Here is a 10,008-nt window from a genome sequence, read left to right on the forward strand (position 1 = left end):
TACTCGCAGCTTTATAACTATTTCTGTCATCTTAAAGTTTGTTTTCTTTCACAGGTCATTCACTGAGCACCAAAGTCCATCAGGATCCACCATCAATATTAGAAAGTCCTGAAAATCCAGTGAAATTCAGCTGCAACCATTCAGTTAGCTCATATGAAACGATGTTGTGGTACCAGAAGCTGAACGGTGGCTCTGCCCTAAAACTGATTGGATACATTGTCTACACTAATCCAACCTATGAAGGCGAATTCCAAAAACATTTCACTCTAAGTGGAGATGGATCATCGAAATCTGAGCTTCAAGTGCTCAAACTCAACACAGAAGACAGCGCTGTTTATTACTGTGCAGCTAGTAGACACAGTGACTCAGATCCCTTCTCTCCTCTACAAAAACCCTCTCTGATAAACCACCACATAAATCCACACCGAAGGAATCCACACCTGTGACTCAGGCAGGAAATCAGCAACGATATCAGCATTAAAACCGTCTCTTCCTGTGTTAAACCACCCAGCAGGATCCTGTAGAAACCCACTGTTGACAATGAGACGCCCATAATGTGGACCTCTCCTCCTCCTCCACATCCAGACAGCTCGGCTCAGCTTGAAGCCATCAGTATATTTTTGTTTTCATCATGATCACACTCTTCATACACTTAGCAGCTCTGTCATTCTGTTTATCAGGTAATATTCAATCATTTCATCTACAACAATTGTTCTAAAAATGATCTGCCAAGTTTTTTTCCTCATCTCTAAAGCTGTTCATTTCTTTTTGTTTTCAGCAGAAATCTCTAAAAACAGAGTTGATCAGTATCCCGCTGCCCTGATTCAAACTCCTGGAGGAGAAATCCAGATTAAATGCAACCATTCAAACACTGATTTTGATATGATCCAGTGGTACAAACAGTCTCCAGGAAAAAATGACATGGTTCTACTTGGCTATGCACAATTCACTTCTCTAGTCGTTGAAGATGAATTCAGAGGGATTTATGATGTGACTGGCAGCGGGAGCAGTCTGTCGTCTTTTCGTATTCTACAGCTGAGGCAGTCTGTGGACAACGCAGTTTATTTCTGTGCTGCCAGTAGAGCACAGTGTTGCACAAACCCTCTCTGTTAAACAAAAACCTCCTCTAATGCAGACAGCAACAATCATTCACCTGCTGATAACAACGTGAACAACAAATAAACCACATGAGAATGACGGATCAGACAGCTGCTTCACTGTGACACAGCTACGTTCTGGTTTTATCCTTTAGGGTGCACTGTTTCTCTACTGTAGAAACCCACTGAGGAGAACATGACACCCATAGTGTAGACCTCTCCTGAACATTCTGTTCACTGAATGTTTGCTGGAAATCAGCTCAAAACTAACTGACAAAATGTCAAAAACATTGACGGTATGACTGCATTTTCAAAAAACATCCATCCATCGTCTTCTGCTTATCTGGGGTCGGGTCGCGGACGCACCAGATGAAGCAGGTCGTTCCAGACGTCCCTCCCCTCAGCAACGCTTTCCAGCTCTTCCTGGGGGATTCCGAGGCGTTCTCAGATAGACAATCCCTCCAGCATGTTCTGGGTCTGCCCCGGGGTCTCCTCCCAGGCAGACATGTTCAGAAAACCTCTAAAGGAAGTCTCCCCGGAGGCATCCAAATCAGATGTCCAAACTACCTCAACTGGCTCCATTCAGCGTGAAGGAGCAGCGGCTCTACTCCGAGCTCTCTCCAGATGTCTGAGCTCCTCATCCTAACTCTAAGGGTCCAGCCACCCTACAGAGGAAGCTCATTTCAGCCACTTGTATTCATGATCTTATTCTTTCAGTTACAACCCAGAACTCATGACCATAGGTGAGGGTTGGAATGTAGATGGATGGGAAATTCAGAGCTTTGCCTTGCAGCTCAGCTCCCTCTTCACCATGACAGTTCGGTACAACGCCCACATTACTGCTGACGCTGCACCAATTCCACCCATCCATCTCACACTCTATTTTCCCTTCACTCGTGAACAAGATCCTGAGATACTGTCACTCCTTGACCTGGGGAAGCAACTCCCTCCCAACCCAGTGGGAGCAGTCCACCGGTTTCCAGCAGAGAACCATGCCTTCGGACTTGGAGGTGTTGATCCGCATCTACACCACTTCACACTCGACTGCAAGCCGGTCCAATGCATGCTGAAGGTCACGATCTGAAGAAGCTAACAGAACCACATCATTTGCAAAAAGAAGAGACGCGATCCTGAGGCCCCCAAACCAAACACCTTCCTCACCCTGACTGCACCTTGAGATCCTGTCCATGAACACCACAAACAGGACTGGAGACAAGAAGTAGCCCCGGCGGAGAACAACACCCACTGGAAACGAGTCTGACTTGGTGTCCAGTATGTGAAGACAGCTCTCACTTTGATTGTACAGGGACCAAAAGGCTCGTATTATGGAGCCTGGTGCCCCAAACTCCAACAGTACCCTCCATAGAGCCCCTCATGGGACACAGTCATAGGCCTTCTCCAGATCCACAAAATCCATGTGGACTGGCAGGTCAAAGTCAAACACCCATGACCCCTTCAGCAGCTTCGCAAGAGTAAAGAGCTGGTCCACCATTCCATAACTTTCTTAAAACAAACAGCCAAAACTGTTCAGCTCAACAACCAACATGGCCGTTCATCTAAAAACACTGAGATAACTTGTCTGCGTTGTATTCTCCATAGTTCATGTGCTTATATAGTTCTATTTTAAAATGTCAAATACAAGCGTGACAGCAAACTGAAACCTGCTCAAACTTTCTGTCTCCTCCCCTTTATGTTGAGCCAGTCATGAATTCAACCAGTCAGTCAATGCAGAGACGAAGAGGAAGATCAAGACGTCATCATGAGAAACTTCAACAGCATCAATCTTCTGCTTTTCTGTTGTTTCTATAGGTTTCAATTTAAACCGATTGCTCGCAGTTTAAAGACGTTTCTGGTTTCCTAAACTTTGTTTTTTTTTTCCTTTCACGGGTCATACACTGAGTATTGAAGTCGATCAGTTTCCACCATGGATACTAGGAATTCCTTAAAATCCAGCGAAAATCAGCTGCAACCATTCAGTTAGCTCATATGAAACGATGTTGTGGTACCAGAAGCTGAACGGTGGCTCTGCCCTAAAACTTACTGGATATATTGTCTACACTATTCCAACCTATGAAGATGAATTCCAAAAACATTTCACTCTAAGTGGAGATGGATCATCGAAATCTGAGCTTCAAGTGCTCAAACTCAACACAGAAGACAGCGCTGTTTATTACTGTGCAGCTAGTAGACACAGTGACTCAGATCCCTTCTCTCCTCTACAAAAACCCTCTCTGATAATCCACCACATAAATCCACACTGAAGGAATCCACACCTGTGACTCAGGCAGGAAATCAGCAATGATGTCAGCATTAAAACAGTCTCTTCCTGTGTTAAACCACCCAGCAGGATCCTGTAGAAACCCACTGATGACAATGAAACGCCCATAATGTGGACCTCTCCTCCTCCTTCACATCCAGACAGCTCGGCTCAGTTTGAAGCCATCAGTATGTTTTTGTTTTCATTTGAGTTCACATCATGATCACACTCGTCATACATTTATCAGCTCTGTCGCTTAGTTTAACACGTAATATTCACATTTATTCTCACCTTTAAACCTGTTTTTTCTCACTATTTGTCGATAAAAATCTCAAAAACCAGAGTTGAACTCACCCAACCCAATGGAGACTGCGAGGTCCAACTTATTTAACATTTACTGAATGTTTGCTTGAAGTCCGCTCCAAACCAACACCATGTCAAAAAAAACATTGACGGTATGACTACATTTTATAGAAACAGACGATCAAAAGTGTAAACAGCTGTTCAGCTCAACTACCAACATGGTAGTTCATCTAAAAACACGGGGTTTTCTTGTCTGTGTTATATTCTCCATAATTCATGTGCTGATATAGTTCTATGTTAAGAAATCATGTTGTTCCTTTGAAACAACAGAAAGTATCTAAAATACCTTACAGTGGATTTAAATAAATTCATTTCTGAACTTTAATGAATAAACATTGTAGAAGAACAAACTACAATTTGAAAAATACAAAAATTTGATCTGGATGTTATTTACAGGTTTGTCATGTTGATTTTAGGGTTAACATGTGAATGAATGCATTGTCATTTTTCAAAATTTGAATAAATATTAAACCATGTTTTATTTTTAAATCTGTTTAAAAATGTCTATTCTTTACAGAGTTTGACTCCAAGTGAAGCATCATATCTGTAATTTTCAAACAGTAAAATTCAGCTGTTAAATGTTAAACAGCTCAACACAGACTCTCCCATACGTGACTCCTCCTCTCTGTTATAACGTCAGACCTCCATCATGAGCACTGACACTGATTTTATGTTCATTTTATTCACAGCACAGCAATGATCACAGCAGCTCTCATCAAACTCTCTGCAGCTCTCATCTGCATTGGAGGTACTGTACTAATGACACTGAGGACTAACAGGAGAAGCTGCTACTTTAAATTCATTCTGTTAACTTCTTGTTGTTGGAGGTTCTGTATCATGATGTGATTTTAAACCCCACAGGTCTAACTGATGGAAGTGATGTTACTCAGACTCCGTTTTTATGGAGTTTCAAGGGTCAATCTGCCACAATCAACTGCAGTCACACCAAGGGGGCTACTTATTACCACATGTATTGGTATCAACAGCTGAAAGGGGAGACGATGAAGCAAATTGTTTACACAACTTCAACCCCTCCACATCAGTATGAAAATGGTTTCAGCAAGGACAAATTTCCAGCCACTAAGAAAGATGCTCTGACTGGATCTCTGACGGTGTTGAAGCTGCAGCCTGAAGACAGCAGAGTTTATTTCTGTTCTGTGAGTCAACACAGTGATACAGGTGACTCAGACAGCTGTACAAATACTCACAAGTGAACTGAAGGCATCAGTGTTGACTGACCGGTAGGGGGAGCTGTAGACCTGTGAGTCTGTCAAGGTTTTGGGGGAATTGTGCAAACCAGAATCAGCTGAGGAACACAAGGAAGAATTCAGGCAGGGAAACACAAAGTAACGACGAAACTGGCAAAAAAAAGAAAACCAGGAAACACAAAATTATTTACACACAAAGTACGAATTGGAGAAACTGCACACGAGTAAAGCTAGTCAAGGCACAACCAAAACCAAACATACAACTAAAGTGTGGAATTTCCTTAGACCTCATAAATTTCCAAGAAAGGTAAGAAAGACATTTCTTTAAAGAGTAAATAAAGCCTGAGAGCAAACTGAAACCTGCTCAAATTTTATGACTTTCTGTCTCCTCCCCTTCAGGTTGAGCCCAAATCATGAGTTCAACCAGTCAGTCAATGCAGAGATGAAGAGGAAGATCAAGACGTCATCATGAGAAACTTCAACAGCATCACTCTTCTGCTTTTCTGTTGTTTTTGTAGGTTTCCATTTAAACCGATTACTCGCAGCTTTATAACTATTTCTGTCATCTTAAAGTTTGTTTTCTTTCACAGGTCATTCACTGAGCACCAAAGTCCATCAGGATCCACCATCAATATTAGAAAGTCCTGAAAATCCAGTGAAATTCAGCTGCAACCATTCAGTTAGCTCATATGAAACGATGTTGTGGTACCAGAAGCTGAACGGTGGCTCTGCCCTAAAACTGATTGGATACATTGTCTACACTAATCCAACCTATGAAGGCGAATTCCAAAAACATTTCACTATGAGTGGAGATGGATCATCGAAATCTGAGCTTCAAGTGCTCAAACTCAACACAGAAGACAGCGCTGTTTATTACTGTGCAGCTAGTAGACACAGTGACTCAGATCCCTTCTCTCCTCTACAAAAACCCTCTCTGATAAACCACCACATAAATCCACACCGAAGGAATCCACACCTGTGACTCAGGCAGGAAATCAGCAACGATATCAGCATTAAAACAGACTCTTCCTGTGTTAAACCTCCCAGCAGGATCCTGTAGAAACCCACTGATGACAATGAGACGCCCATAATGTGGACCTCTCCTCCTCCTCCACATCCAGACAGCTCGGCTCAGTTTGAAGTCATCATTATATTTTTGTTTTCATCATGATCACACTCTTCATACACTTAGCAGCTCTGTCATTCTGTTTATCAGGTAATATTCAATCATTTCATCTACAACAATTGTTCTAAAAATGATCTGCCAAGTTTTTTTCTCATCTCTAAAGCTGTTCATTTCTTTTTGTTTTCAGCAGAAATCTCTAAAAACAGAGTTGATCAGTATCCCGCTGCCCTGATTCAAACTCCTGGAGGAGAAATCCAGATTAAATGCAACCATTCAAACACTGATTTTGATATGATCCAGTGGTACAAACAGTCTCCAGGAAAAAATTACATGGTTCTACTTGGCTATGCACGATTCACTTCTCTAGTCGTTGAAGATGAATTCAGAGGGATTTACGATGTGACTGGCAGCGGGAGCAGTCTGTCGTCTTTTCGTATTCTAAAGCTGAGGCAGTCTGTGGACAACGCAGTTTATTTCTGTGCTGCCAGTAGAGCACAGTGCTGCACAAACCCTCTCTGTTAAACAAAAACCTCCTCTAATGCAGACAGCAACAATCATTCACCTGCTGATAACAACGTGAACAACAAATAAACCACATGAGAATGACGGATCAGACAGCTGCTTCACTGTGACACAGCTACGTTCTGGTTTTATCCTTTAGGGTGCACTGTTTCTCTGCAGATTGTGTGACTCATTACTAATATAACATACATGAAAAACAACTATCCTGCTCTCATCTATACAGATAAGTAAAAGTACACAATATTTAATACTGATGTGTCTAATTTTAGTAAAAAATATGAGCTACAGATCACTAGAATGAAAGAGATTCTTCTCTTCATTATGGGAATGAGGAAGTCTGAACTTTCTTTACTTAATTTCACAAAAAGCAGCTTATGCACAAGATATTGTTGTGACAAACTGGTCGACTGGTTGTTCAACACGCCGTTGTTCAAACAAGTTTGACAGTCATCCATGTTACTTTCATCTTCCTCCAGGATTAATCTGTTGTTTTCGGATGGGAGCAGACCTGTTTACCCCTCCAGACACCAATGTGTAGCCTTTAAGTCAAAATGTGTAATCTTGAGAAGGGAATGTGTAATAACGTGTAATGTATCGCTGACCAATTTCTTCACAAACCACACAATACCTACCATTTTCAAACATAAAAGGAATCGGACATTCAAATCACATAACTTGAATGCAGGTGAAGTAATGTTTGAAAAATGTTTAAAGCTGCATCGGCCCGAATACGGGCTGCTGAAGTTTATCTGCATAAGCATTTTTAGCTGCAAATGCGATGATACAAACACTATACACTCATGAAAAACTTAGATTCTCATGAATCCGCCGGTATAAACTACTTTCAGATGTGACTACCACAGCGGGTAATATAAACACATTTCTCCAACAAACAACAAAACATTTAAAGGGCAGAACTCACATTTGGATGCTCTATTACTGGTCAAAGATGAAAATAATCCACAAAAACCGGCCAGAATCCAAGCTTTGGCATCCAGACAACACTATCAAGTATAATATTTTTTCAAAACAAGTCTTGAAATAAGTAAATAATCCACAAATAGCTCTACTCCGTGCGCGCGCACGCTGCGCATAATGGCGCTGCGCGTTTCATATTCACTGTGTTTCTGTCCATATTTTTATGAAGCGAGTCAAAATGGCGGCTGAACTGTATCATTTTGGTTTACGCCGCATTTCAACCAATCAAGTGACTCTGGCTTGCCTCCGAGGCCTAAACAGCCAACCGTCGCCGAGACTGACAGATCTGGACCTACCTCAATTTCGTCAGTAAATTCTGAGCAAATCACGTCGGAGAAAGCTTTTGACTGACAGGCCTGGTAGCCAATGAGCTGCTGAATACCGGAATATAAATACAGCCTCTGCTAGCAGGGTTGTGTGACTTTTCACATCTCGCTCCGGCTGCAACTGCAGCCTGTCTCTCCCCCTCCGTGTCTGATCCACACTGGAGCTGCTCTGAAGCGCTTTTTTTGAGTTCTTTATGAGTTTTTGGAGTGAAAATAATGTGAAAGCGGGCTGAAAAACGAACAGAATTACAGAATTAACTCTTTATGACACCGAGTCCGAAATGCGTAGTTTATCTGTTTTGAAAAGCGTAATTAGTTACAGATATGCGTAATTGCGTAATAAGACACTGAATTGCGGAATTTATTACGCCGAATGCGGGAGGTAAACAGGTCTGTGGGAGGAACAGACCAGCTGTATTTTCACATCTTCAAACTCACCCAACCTCACAGAAATTGTTTGGTCTAATTTATTTAAACTAAGCTATAAACAAACTGATTCTATGCCAAAAATGGAGACCGTTGGACTGGATTTTGTTAAAACAGACGGTCAAAATCGAGAATAAACAACAGTTTGTAAACTGTAGCTCAACGACCAACACAGAGAGAGTAGTCTACCTTTAACTGTGTCCCGTCTTCCTCAGTGGTTCCTGTGCTGAGATCACCAGTTAATACAGTAATCTACAGTTTTTCTTCTTTGGATACAGCTCCAATGACAAATTTCCTGTCTCTGAAGGGAGGGGCTTTTTCAACTTCTTATACAGTTTCCACATAAATGAGTCATTCTTCACCTGAGATTGAGATCTCAATGCAGCTATTATGGCCTGTGTTTGTGTCCTCTGCTGTCTAACTCTGCTCTGTTCCTTTGGTAAGTGCCACTGATCTAACAGTTAGTGTGTTTTGTTCTTTGAATCTTGACCTTCATCTGTGTCTCCATTCTCCTAACAGATCTCTGTGTGGCTATAGTATACCAGAGTCCACCTATAGTGATCAAAAGTTCTGGATAATCTGTTGACTTCCAGTTCATGAGCGCCATATCAACCTTATAAACATTAAAAATGTGTCCTTGTGCAACCAGAGATTTAAGAAAAGTACATTTATATAATCAGAAAGTAGAACATTTTCATATTGTATCATCATCGTCGTCTGCTGTGCCTTCATTTTTCCCTCCATTCTTTGAACATACTTTTCCATTGAAACTTTTCCAACAGGTTCCTCTGTGAGCGACAAAGTCCACCAGACACCAGCTGAAATCTACTACAGATCTGCAGAAAAAGTCCAAATCAGCTGTTCACACAGCATTCAAAACTACGATCAAATCTCCTGGTACAAGCAGCGAAAGAACGATCAGATGCAGCTGCTGGGATACTTTGTTGTTAACAGTCAATATCTAGAGCCTGGAGTGGACGTGAACATGGACGGGGGTGCAAATCAAAACGAGACCTGCACATTAACAATCAACAGTCTCAGTGTGAACAGCAGTGCAGTTTACTTCTGTGCTGCTAGCTACCACAGTGCTACATATCACTGATCCTCAGTATAAAAACCTCAGTCGCCATATTTCCCCTTTTGCAGATTTACTACCTCCTCTCATTAGGTGGCAGTAGACGTTACTCTGATTTGATTGTCATATTAACAAGCTGAGGATAAAATAAGACTCCTCCCACCTTGTGACAGCTTCCTGATGGGAGGTTATATGAAGAAAAGGAAGTACAACTGCAGATGCACTCAGAAAACCTTTCATATCAACAGTATCGCTATTATCAAACAACAAAAAGACACCATGATCGTTGTATTCCTCTTCTTTCATTTTAGCACTATTCTGGTTTCAGGTAATACTAATATAAATTTTAATACAGTTTTCATCACTATCCACTTATATTTTGTTGGCAGCCAGTACTCTACAGTTGTGCTAATTCAGCTTTATCTAGATTATCATTTGTTGTTTTATTACATTACTGAATCTATCAGTGCTTGCTCTTTTTACATTTTGCCTTATATCTCTTTAACAGGATCTTCATTCAGTGACCAAATCCGTCAGACTCCGGCTAACATTTACGAAAGACGAGGACAAAGAGCCAAAATTGACTGCTCACATAATATCCCTAACTATTACCGAATCCTCTGGTACAAA

The 10,008-nt window shown here is 41.4% G+C and overlaps 1 long non-coding RNA gene across 1 annotated transcript in view; it reads right to left on the bottom strand.

The window, feature by feature from the left end:
* Positions 1–7,722, bottom strand: part of LOC127534400 (uncharacterized) — a 36,173-nt gene extending 28,451 nt beyond the window's left edge. Inside the window, exon 1 of the long non-coding RNA XR_007942513.1 lies at positions 7,496–7,722. This is a non-coding gene — a long non-coding RNA (uncharacterized LOC127534400). The remainder of the gene's footprint in view (positions 1–7,495) is intronic.
* Positions 7,723–10,008: the final 2,286 nt, after the last annotated feature.

Source organism: Acanthochromis polyacanthus, chromosome 1 (genome assembly GCF_021347895.1).
Source record: "Acanthochromis polyacanthus isolate Apoly-LR-REF ecotype Palm Island chromosome 1, KAUST_Apoly_ChrSc, whole genome shotgun sequence".
Classification (NCBI taxonomy): domain Eukaryota; kingdom Metazoa; phylum Chordata; class Actinopteri; family Pomacentridae; genus Acanthochromis; species Acanthochromis polyacanthus.